This window comes from Marmota monax, unplaced genomic scaffold (genome assembly GCF_021218885.2).
Source record: "Marmota monax isolate L192 unplaced genomic scaffold, Marmota_monax_Labrador192_F-V1.1 WCK01_AAM20220418_F8-fsc00064, whole genome shotgun sequence".
NCBI classification, from domain to species: domain Eukaryota; kingdom Metazoa; phylum Chordata; class Mammalia; order Rodentia; family Sciuridae; genus Marmota; species Marmota monax.
Window position 1 is genome coordinate 5,383,367 of NW_026694542.1, and position 10,215 is coordinate 5,393,581.

Here is a 10,215-nt window from a genome sequence, read left to right on the forward strand (position 1 = left end):
CTTTGGCTTGATATTTTGGGACATTTTGTGTATTCTATAGGAAGTAAGGAAAAATTAAACTCATTGAGATTATAAGTAGTATTGCTTTTGTAGATACATTGGAAAAGATTGACCTATTTAAAACATGGAACATCTTCTTTAAATTGCATACATGTCTAGTCACATATTTAAATCTTGTTTTGGTTTCCTCAGCTTGGTGGTAAGGAAGAATCTAGATTGATAGATTGGAAACTAGAGAAGAGGTACTTCTACAGAAACTATAAAAAACTTTAGACACTCTATTCATTTGTTTTTTAACAAGTGGTTCTCAAATTTCTGCCTAGAAACTGGCATTTTAATTGTGTATGTGTGTGTGTGTGTGTGTATTATGACACAGTATTTATCAAGTTTTCCTATAAACTAGTACTTCAAGAGGAGAACAATCTTGCAAAATATAGTCAGTATCAAAGGCAATATTTGAGGAAGATAAGATTTTGAGCTCCTCTGACTTCTCACTTAAGATTTAAGTATTATTAGTATAAGTAGTTCAATGAGAAATAGTTTTTTCCCAGATACATGCTAGCTTCATTCTAAGTACAAGCTTAGATGAAATTCTGTCTATTAAAAGAATAATGGGAAGATAGAAAGATCAATTTAAAAGATGCAGGTGGAAATTTAGAGTCAGCTGTTTTAAAATTTATGAACAGGAACAGTAATTTAACTTGTGATGGGGACAATTTTATTCCCATTTCCATGAATGCTAATGTTCACATTTTAGTTATTAAAATTAATCTGACTCAATTATGTTATGTGGGCTTGTGTTCAGTTGTACTGATTGATAATAGCAACAAGCATTAAGTATGGTTTTGTGATCTGTGACACTATATGGCTATTAACACCACATAGGAAAGGGTTGACAGAGTGTCCTTCTGACCCAAGATGCAAAATCCATTAGGAATCAATGTTAAATGATCTTTTAAAGATAATGTCATTCATTTACTCGACAAATATTTATTGAGTCTATTCACAGAACCATGCTTATGAAAGGGAAGCTATTATCTACTGAGGACTTTAACATATGCCAAGAACAGTTGGGCATATAAAGTTGCTCAACTTTACTTAAAATCCTCATAGTACCTTGTAATAATAGGAATAATTATTATTATTATTATTATTATTATTATTATTATTATTATTATTACAGCTTGCAGATAAAAAACTATAAGTCTATCAAGGTTAATTTGTTCAAAGTCAAACCAAGGGTCTGCAGTGATTCTATAATTTTATCTGCATCTTCTCTAATCTGAAATATCAATTCTTTTTATGGTACCATGTTCTTAGTCATTAGAGACATTCCAAGAAGCATAAGGCATTGTTTGTTCCTATTGTGAAAAGCCCACACATTGGGCTGGGCATATAGCTCAGTGATCAAGCACTTGCCTAGCATGCTGGAGGCCCTGGCTTTAATCCCCAAATACAAAGGAGGGAAAAGAAGCCTACAGTCTAATCAAAAGACAAGATATACAAATGGTAACTCATTTTACAATGGTGTTAAGTCTCTACAATTAACAGTGTTTTGCAAAAGGTGAAGAGAATACAATTCAGAAATAAATTCAATTTATATCCCTTACATTGAGAAGTTCACAAATGATATTCCTTTTTACTTTTATGGAAAAATAAAATTATTTGTTTTTAAAATTGACTTAACAAAATGTCATCTTCTTCATAACTCTTAGTAATAAATTGAAACATAAGGTTTTCCCCAAAAGTCACCACTTTATAATGCTTAGAAATTTAACTTAAAACATTGTAACTGGAAACCTAATTGGTGAGTTTTCTGGTTCTCCTTTATGTATGTTTGAACATATGCAAGACCACGAAATGCATTTTTTTGGCTTTAAATGGCCCAAGTTATTTTTCATATGTCACTTTGGAATTAATAGCATAATAATTTTGCCCAAATGGAAAATCCTGATTAACAATTTTCTGTCTCAGTGAATGGCATTCAAAAATAAAAACAGAACCAGTCTCTGATTCCTTCCTTTCATTTTCCATGATTCCATCCAAATAAACAATCCATGAATGCATTCCTTCCATTCTACATGTCCACGCTACTTACATACGAATGCACATCTCTTCGTATTTTCTCTCCCTCCACTAGAATCTACCTTTCCACCACCTGACATCCAGTCTAAGGCAATCACCACATGACAATCATATCACTCTGCCTCTTACCCTACCCTCCCTTTGTCTTCTCAGCACTGTTCAGCACTGTAGCCAAAGCAAGTCTTTGTTGTTGTTTTTTAAATATAATTTATATCTAGCCACTTAATAAAATTAATTTGACTCATTGATTGATCAATTGATTTCCATGCTCTGGAATTTCATTGGTCTTAGAATAAAATCACAATTCTTTATTCTATGGAGACCCACAGAAGCAAAGCGTCCTTCATCCACCCAGAACAGTTCAGTGCTTGGTAGCCATTAGCTCAGAGTTGGAGTAGCTAAACCAAAAGACCAAACAAGCATAATCTATCCTTCAACCAGCATCTCATGCCCACATCATTTCACCATATTGTTTTTAACTTTGTTTTATTTTTATTTATTGGTTTTGAGAAAACCAATTACACGTGATTTACATCTAATTATTTTAAAATCTAAATTAGTCCTACCCAAAGCTGTTACTGTAACAGAGGTCTGGTTTTGAAGTGAGACTTTGTTATAGTTTTGTTTCTACCACTTCTTAATTGAATATACTTAGGTTTGTTTGTTTTTTATCACTTTTCTGAGTCTTGGCTTATTATACTTTAAACTTGAAATAATAAATATACACCTTATAAAAGTGTTGTTTCGGGTAAAAGGAATTAAGTTACCAAATAGGAACTTACAGCAGAAATTCAGCAGATGTTAATTTACTTTTTATTTCCCAACCTCGGAGCATATGAACCCCAATTAAACTTCTATAAAGCTTAGTAGTGGTCATTTCATTCTATCTCCTATATGATGCTTAATTAATTTTATCGACTAACAATGCTTTCCTAAAAAGAAAAACTGCTTTAAAATAATCTTTTTTTATTACATTTGTAGCTCTGACATTTACTCCTAGTAATTGCTAAGAACAGTAACATGGTACTACTAGCAAAGTATACACACTTCATGAACTTGCTCTCAACTTACATTTCAACTCCACTGGGAGCTGGTACTGCAGTGGGAACAAGAGACTTCTCCTTTGATTGTTTTGAGATAGATTGAGCTGCAGCTATATACTCTCTGGCAGATTTTTTTTTTTTTGCTTTGCTTAAATAAAATCATTTTCAGAGCTTACCTTGGTCCCAGAGATGGGAAAAATCTATTAATCTTGGGGGGAAAGAGGAGATTGTGCCATATTTTAAGTGATGATATATTCCTTAAGGAGATATTTTAAGAGGCTACTTTAATGCAGTGATCTCTTTTGGGATGAGAGCTACTTGACCCTGGGATTAAATAGTTAGACCATCTTCAAGTCCACGTGGGCCTCACTTTGGAGTTTCCAGGACTCCTGCCTTCACAGATCTGCTCAGAGGCCTATGCTAGTCCTGTCCTGATAACCCTCAGGAGGCAGAACAGTCCAATGGGATGTTGAAAAATAAATTCACTCAAGAAAACCGAATGTTCAGAAATAATGGGGTAGAATACAATGTGGGTACCCTTACAACAGTAAGAAGCCCTAACTCCCAGAGACATTCTGAGCCCACTGGTCTTCTCTTCATACCTTTGAAGAGACAGACAGTGACCTGATAACATCAGAATTTCTACTCTGAATCCACCAGTTTTACAAGCTGCTTGTTAGCAGAAAGCAAATGATGTATTAATTTGAAGGAACCCTGAATGGAGATTTTCACGTTGCATTTTCAATGCCACATTAATTTTTGTTGGCAAATGATTTGATGGCTATGTTGAATATTAGGAATAGTCAGAGAGCCTTCCTGCAGAAATTATAACAATGTCAGGCACTATGAAAGGTGTACAATTTAAAATAAAATCATCAGAGTAGAAAAAGAAGTGGGCCATGGAATAATTTATTGACATATTCATACATTCACTTGTTTATTTACTTTGGATAGTTTGACTATACACACAGAGGGTAAAGATAAAAGTGAGATCGGAAAAAAAATGTATAAGGATTATACTACTTTATACTATTTGAGTAAGACATTGGTGTTTGGGTTTCTCAAACAAAACATGGCTTTCAATAAGAACTTACACAGGTTTCATTATCTGATAAGAGAAAACGTTTTGGTTCCTAAGGAGAGAAAGTTATTCTGGCACTGAAGACTGAAAATACATTATCTTATGAGTAATTTTTTTCCTTGAATCAAATATTATTAAGATGTGACAGGAAAGAGCACAGACTTCAGAACACATGTCCTGAGTTAAAAGACTCCAATCTTACTTCAGGACTCAGTTTCCATTTCTATGAAATCACAAAAATACCATCTTCTATCTCACAGGACTTTTGAAAGATTACTGGAGATTAAATATTATGCAAAACATAACAAAAATATAAGAATATAAAATATTATAAATTTAAAGAATTTAGAGATGATTTGGCCCAAATAAACACTATGCTATGATCAGGATGGTGACTGGTGTTATAGGAGGGTTTATGATGAGAAACAGCAGATTCCCACCAAAACTCTCCTCACCCCCTGCCAGTCCAGCTCCCAGAGGTCCACATTTTAACCATGTCCATATTTAGTTGTCCTGGCTAGTCATTTAGTACTAAATAACATACTATCTGATTTATTAATTTTTTGTACCATCCCCCCATCTTCTCATCCCCCACTCTTGTGTCACTCCTCATTATTCCACTGAGCAGCTCTGCAGCCTCATGTACTACACCTCCAAACATCCATCTGCTAGCCAAGCAGCATCCCTGGCCTCTTAGGCTAAAGATAATAAATCGTACTGAGAAACTTGTCTTTAGGGAGTACACAAAAGCTGGAAGATAGAGGTTGCCCAGCAACTATTTATGTTGGCCTCATATAAATAGTAATGGCATAGCACCAAGTCAAATTTGAAATATCAAATTTTCTTGCAGTGTCTACAATACCTAAACTAGTAGTATTACAAATGTTCTGCTTTCAGAAGATGGAAGCCGCTGTTCACTCCCGGTTTGTGCAGGCCTTGTCAGTGTCACCTTCTACCATTTCTTTCTGCAGTAGCCACTTCTGGGGTTCATGGCCCACCCTGTTACCAGATTCATCATGCTCTCATTCCTCATGGAAAAAGTGGGCATTCCTCTGTCAGTGGGGTCATGGCTACTGTTGTTTGGAGCAACAGGATTCCTTGGCCCATATGTTGTCACCATGTTGAACAGATGGGGTCACGGGTGATCATACCATATAGGTGTGATTCTTATGATATTTCATATCTTTAGCCCATGGATGACCTGGGCCAGATTATCTTTCTGGAAAGGAATGGAAGAGACAGAGATTCTATCCGAAGAGCACTGGAACACAGCAATGTGGTCATCAATCTTGTTGGATGAGACTGGGAAACCAGAAACTTTGATTTTTGAGGATATTTTCATGAAGACTCCCCAAGCATTACCTCAAAGTTCTAAGGAAGCTGGAGTTGAAAATTTCATCCATGTTTCCCCTCTGAATGCGGATATTAGAAGCACTTCTAGATATCTGAGAGAGAAGGCTGCTGGAGAGAAGGAAGTGAGAAATGCATTTCCAGAATCTACCATCATAAAACCATCAGACATCTTTGGAAGAGAGGATAGATTCCTCAACCACATTGTAAATATTCGTTGGTTTGCTGGTGCACCTCTTATTTCCTTGGGCAGGAAGACTGAGAAACAACCAATATATATTGTGGATGTATCCAAAGGAATTATTAATACATTTAAAGACCCAGATGCCAGAGGAAAAACTTTTGCCTTTGTTGGGCCCAGTAGGTACCTCCTCTTTGACCTATTGCAGGACATCTTTGCTATGGCTCACAGACCCTTCCTCTTCTATCCCTTGCCATGATTTGCCTATCAGTTGATAGCAAAACTCTTTAAAATAAAACCATTTGAGCCCTGGACAAGGATGGATAAAGTGGGATGGATGCACATCAGAGACATAACATTACCTCATCTTCCCTGCTTAGAAGACCTTGATTTTCAGGCAGTTCCACTGGAACTAAAGGCCATGGAGGTGCTATGGTATCATCACACTTATCGCTAGCTTTCTTCTGAAATTGAAGATATAAAACCGGCCAAAATTGTCAGCATTTAGTGCCCCCTGAGCAGCCTGGTATTATTTGAGTTACCTGGCTAGTGAGCAACCTACATTCTTTAGAAGATCCTGTACATAGTGAATAAAATCCTCCCATAAAACATCTGCAAGTAAAAGAAAAAAAATAGAAAAAAAAGTTTTGCTTTCTACTGAACTGGCCTAATAGAAGAATTTTGTTAGAAACCAGAAAATAAATGTACTCACTTAAATATTATTCAAAGTAACCATGCCATTGACAGGAAACCAAATTTTAAGATTATGGTGAAGGTATGCGCTATTAATTGAAGAAAAATGCATGTACTTAAATGGACAAGTTTTCAGATGGGAAGTTTAACTGAATGTTTTCTTGGCAGAAACTAGAGAAATAAGGAATCTTAAAAAGAGGGAGAGAGGAGGGTTGGGAAAAGGAAAGAAGTTAGAATAAATTTTTTAAACATCATGCTATGTGCATATATAAAAATACCACAGGGAATTTCACCTTTATGTATAAGCAGGAAGAACCGATCAAAAGGAAAGAAAGAAAGAGGGAGGGAGAGAGGGATGGGGGAGAGAGAGAAAGGAAGGAAGGAAGGAAGGAAGGAAGGAAGGAAGGAAGGAAGGAAGGATGGAAGGAAGGAAAGAAGGATGGAAGGAAGGAAGGAAGGAGAGAGAAACAGAAAAATCAGTACAGCATGGGGGGGGGGAGGAAAAGAGGACATGAACAGAAATCAAATTCCATGAATGTATGAAGATGTTGAGATGAACCCAGCTGCTATGATAACTCTAACACTATTATAAAAGGGAGGGAGGGGATCTTGTGAAAATAAAGGGGAGAACATTGGAATAGAAGAAGAGGATTTAGGTGGAAGGAGGAAGGATGGGAAAGTGGAGGATCTGCAAAATGAAATTGACCCATTTATGCTATATGCAAGCATAAATAGTGAATTTTAGTTTTATGTTTAACTATAATGCAATAACTAAGAAAATAAAAAAGTAGAAGAAAGACAAGCAGAGTAGAAGAAGGGGGTCAGGGGGAGGGAGGAGGGGAGGGAAAGAAGAGGTACTGGTGATTGAAATGTAGCAAATTATGTTACATGTGTTCATGCATATGCCAAAATGATCCCCACTACTAGGTATAACTCTAATGCTGTTTTGCTTTAAGATAAATGTGCAGTAAGATGGATCAATTAAATGAGGAGATGAAAAGATAGAAGGATAGATACATGATAAGACAAACTAGCAAAATATTGACTATCCCATTTAAATGACTGGCATATATTCATCTACTCTACAATTCTTTCAGGTTTTTTGCGTGTTTCACAATTTTTATAGTGAGTTGGGGAAAACATAAATTCCTAGTAGTCTTCTATTGACATTGGAAATGCATTGAGATGATTTGTATGAACGCAGCTTTAGAGTATGTCTTTTATTTTTTTCCAGAATAAAGATAGAACATTAAAATAATCCTGAGCTAAAAAAATTCCCAGTGTGGTTCCTATAGGCCATACAGTGTTCACTATCAATGTTTTCTAATAATCTCCTAGAATATGCATTTGCATCAGTATCTTTCCCCAAAAAACTGAATCTTGAATATGTTTTTCTCAAGTTTATCTCTTAAACTATTAGTCAGGAAAGGCCAACAGCTTGCAATTTATTTTAGTACTGAAGAGTAAACACCTGTTAATGCAGACTATGAGAGGAGAACCAGGAGGAAGTCTTTTTAAAAAGCCTTATAGGAGTATGAGGCTTGCTGAGCTATGACCAGGAGCCTGCTATTCCAGAGCAGGCCACAAGGGGAGGGAAAATATAGGATCTGAGAAAGCAGGAAGGGCCCAACTGAAAGCTATGATCAGTGGATTAATCTTTGTTCCCTGTGTAATAAGAAACTATCACCATTTTTAAGGAAGAGAGCTTGACTAGATTTGTGGTTTAAAAAAATAACTATTTTGACATATGGAGAAGTTATTGGAAAGAAGATGAAATGGAAGTCAAGAGATCAGATTAGTTAGATGTTCTTTCTCATTAACCCTCTCACTATCCCACTCCACCTATTAATTATTTATCTATCTATCTATTTATCTCTCTATATATTTTTGGCTCCTGCATTTCTATGTTTTGGAAAAAAAGCAATAGCACCTATTTGTTTCTATTTGTGCAAATATGTGTGTATGTATGTGTGTGTGTGTGTGTGTGTGTGTAAAATACAAACCATGTCTCCTACATTATCATGAACAGAATCCCCCAAGGAGCTCATTAAAAACTCAGGTTTGGGGGTCTCACTCCAAACCTAGAAACTACTGGAACAGTTCATTAGCTAGACCTTCTGAGTACTACTAACAAGCATGTTACATAAAATGATATCCCTATAAATGGACTTTTAGCAAGTGTTCCACTGATCATTTCATAAGGGTAACATCTGTCCTGCCTTTGGCTTGATGTTCCATTGAATTTTTATGAAAAGTAGAATTTGATGTCTGGTTTGAGCTCTCTCAGAAATTAGTGCTTTAAAGAGATTTGCCTGAGGGGCTACCATGTAAGAATTAACAATGACTTCATTATCACAGGGAGCTGGCATTTAAAATCTTATCACAGGAGGGAAAACAAAGCCAGCTGCCATTTGTTGGGAGTCCATGCACTGAGAAACTCACACCTGAATTATCATGTCTTACCACATGGAAGTCTAAGCTCCTTGAGGGCAGGGTGGCATTCATGTTGACATATTGATAGTAGACTTGATGCCAATACAGTTAATTGAAACTGTCTTTGTTAGAAGAAACACATGTGCATCCCTTCACATATTTCCTATTCTCTCATTCACTCACCCCAATAGTCAATACTCATCATACTTATATGTAAAAGGAGGATGTACAAAGAACTAAAATTAGCAGGACAAAAAAAGTTCAAGTCATTTAGTTTCTCAAAGGTAGTTTATTTATCACAACACTATAAAGTCATCTCCCATAGCTATCTCTAACCCCACAATGTGGGAAGACCCTTGACAGTTTTAGGAAATGATAACTGACTATGTGACTATAAGGCACTTCTTATTAAGTAATTAAACCTCTTTCCCCTGGAGAAAAAGGACCTAGTGTAACAAAGGAGGGAATTTTTTTCTCCAAGGATAGATCTGCTTCAAAGATATCTCACGCATGGCAAATAGACATCCAAGCAAAGTAGAAAGTAATTTCCTAAAGGTAAGAGGATCTTCTGGACTTACTGCCTACTTCGAGGTCTGATCTAGGTCTCCTCAAATCCACGCAGACCACGGGGCTGCTTTGACAAACACAGGGATTCTGTCCCACAGTGTATTCTGCAGCCTGCCCTGGAACACTTTTGGAACCCAGAACCCCAAAGACCTAGATGCTGTCTTGCTGTGAAAAATCCCAAGTAAGCAACCTAAAAGGTGAGTCAGACCAGGCACTGTGGTGCACACCAATAATCCCAGCCTCCTGGAAGGCTGAGGCAGGATGATCACAAGTTCAAGGTCAGCCTCAGCACCATAGTGAGACCCTGTTTCAAAATAAAAAATTAAAAGGGCTAGGGACATGGCTCCGTGGTCTATTAACTTTGGGTTCAATCCCGTACCACAAAAAAAGTCAGGCAGCAATGTGAGGAGGGAGCTAGCCAGCCCCCCACTGCTTCAGAGTCATCTCAGCAGAAGCATGTGTTGGGGTTCCACAGCAATAGATAACCTGCAGGTGAGCCTCTGAGGGTGTCTGATAAGGAAACGCCTTGAGACAACAGGGCTTGATCCCAAGGCTGAAGCCATAACGGAGGGAAAGGTGCCTAAAGGAACCACTAGGGCAAAAGACCATGTCTCTCTCCCAAGAGTTTCTATTTAAAGCAAGGAAAGGGAAGGCAACCTTAAAAGATGACTGTGACTACACTGCCTGCCACCCTTGGTGAAGAGACACCTGAAATTTAAACTACAAAAAAAAAAAAAAAATCCTGCCTCTGAGTATGGGCAGTTCTCAATGATGAGAAATCA

At 36.9% G+C, this 10,215-nt stretch overlaps 1 pseudogene; it reads left to right on the top strand.

Moving 5' to 3' along the window:
- The first annotated feature begins 5,106 nt into the window (after window positions 1–5,106).
- On the top strand, window positions 5,107–6,248 carry LOC124076439 (NADH dehydrogenase [ubiquinone] 1 alpha subcomplex subunit 9, mitochondrial-like; annotated as a pseudogene).
- The last annotated feature ends 3,967 nt before the right edge of the window (window positions 6,249–10,215 follow it).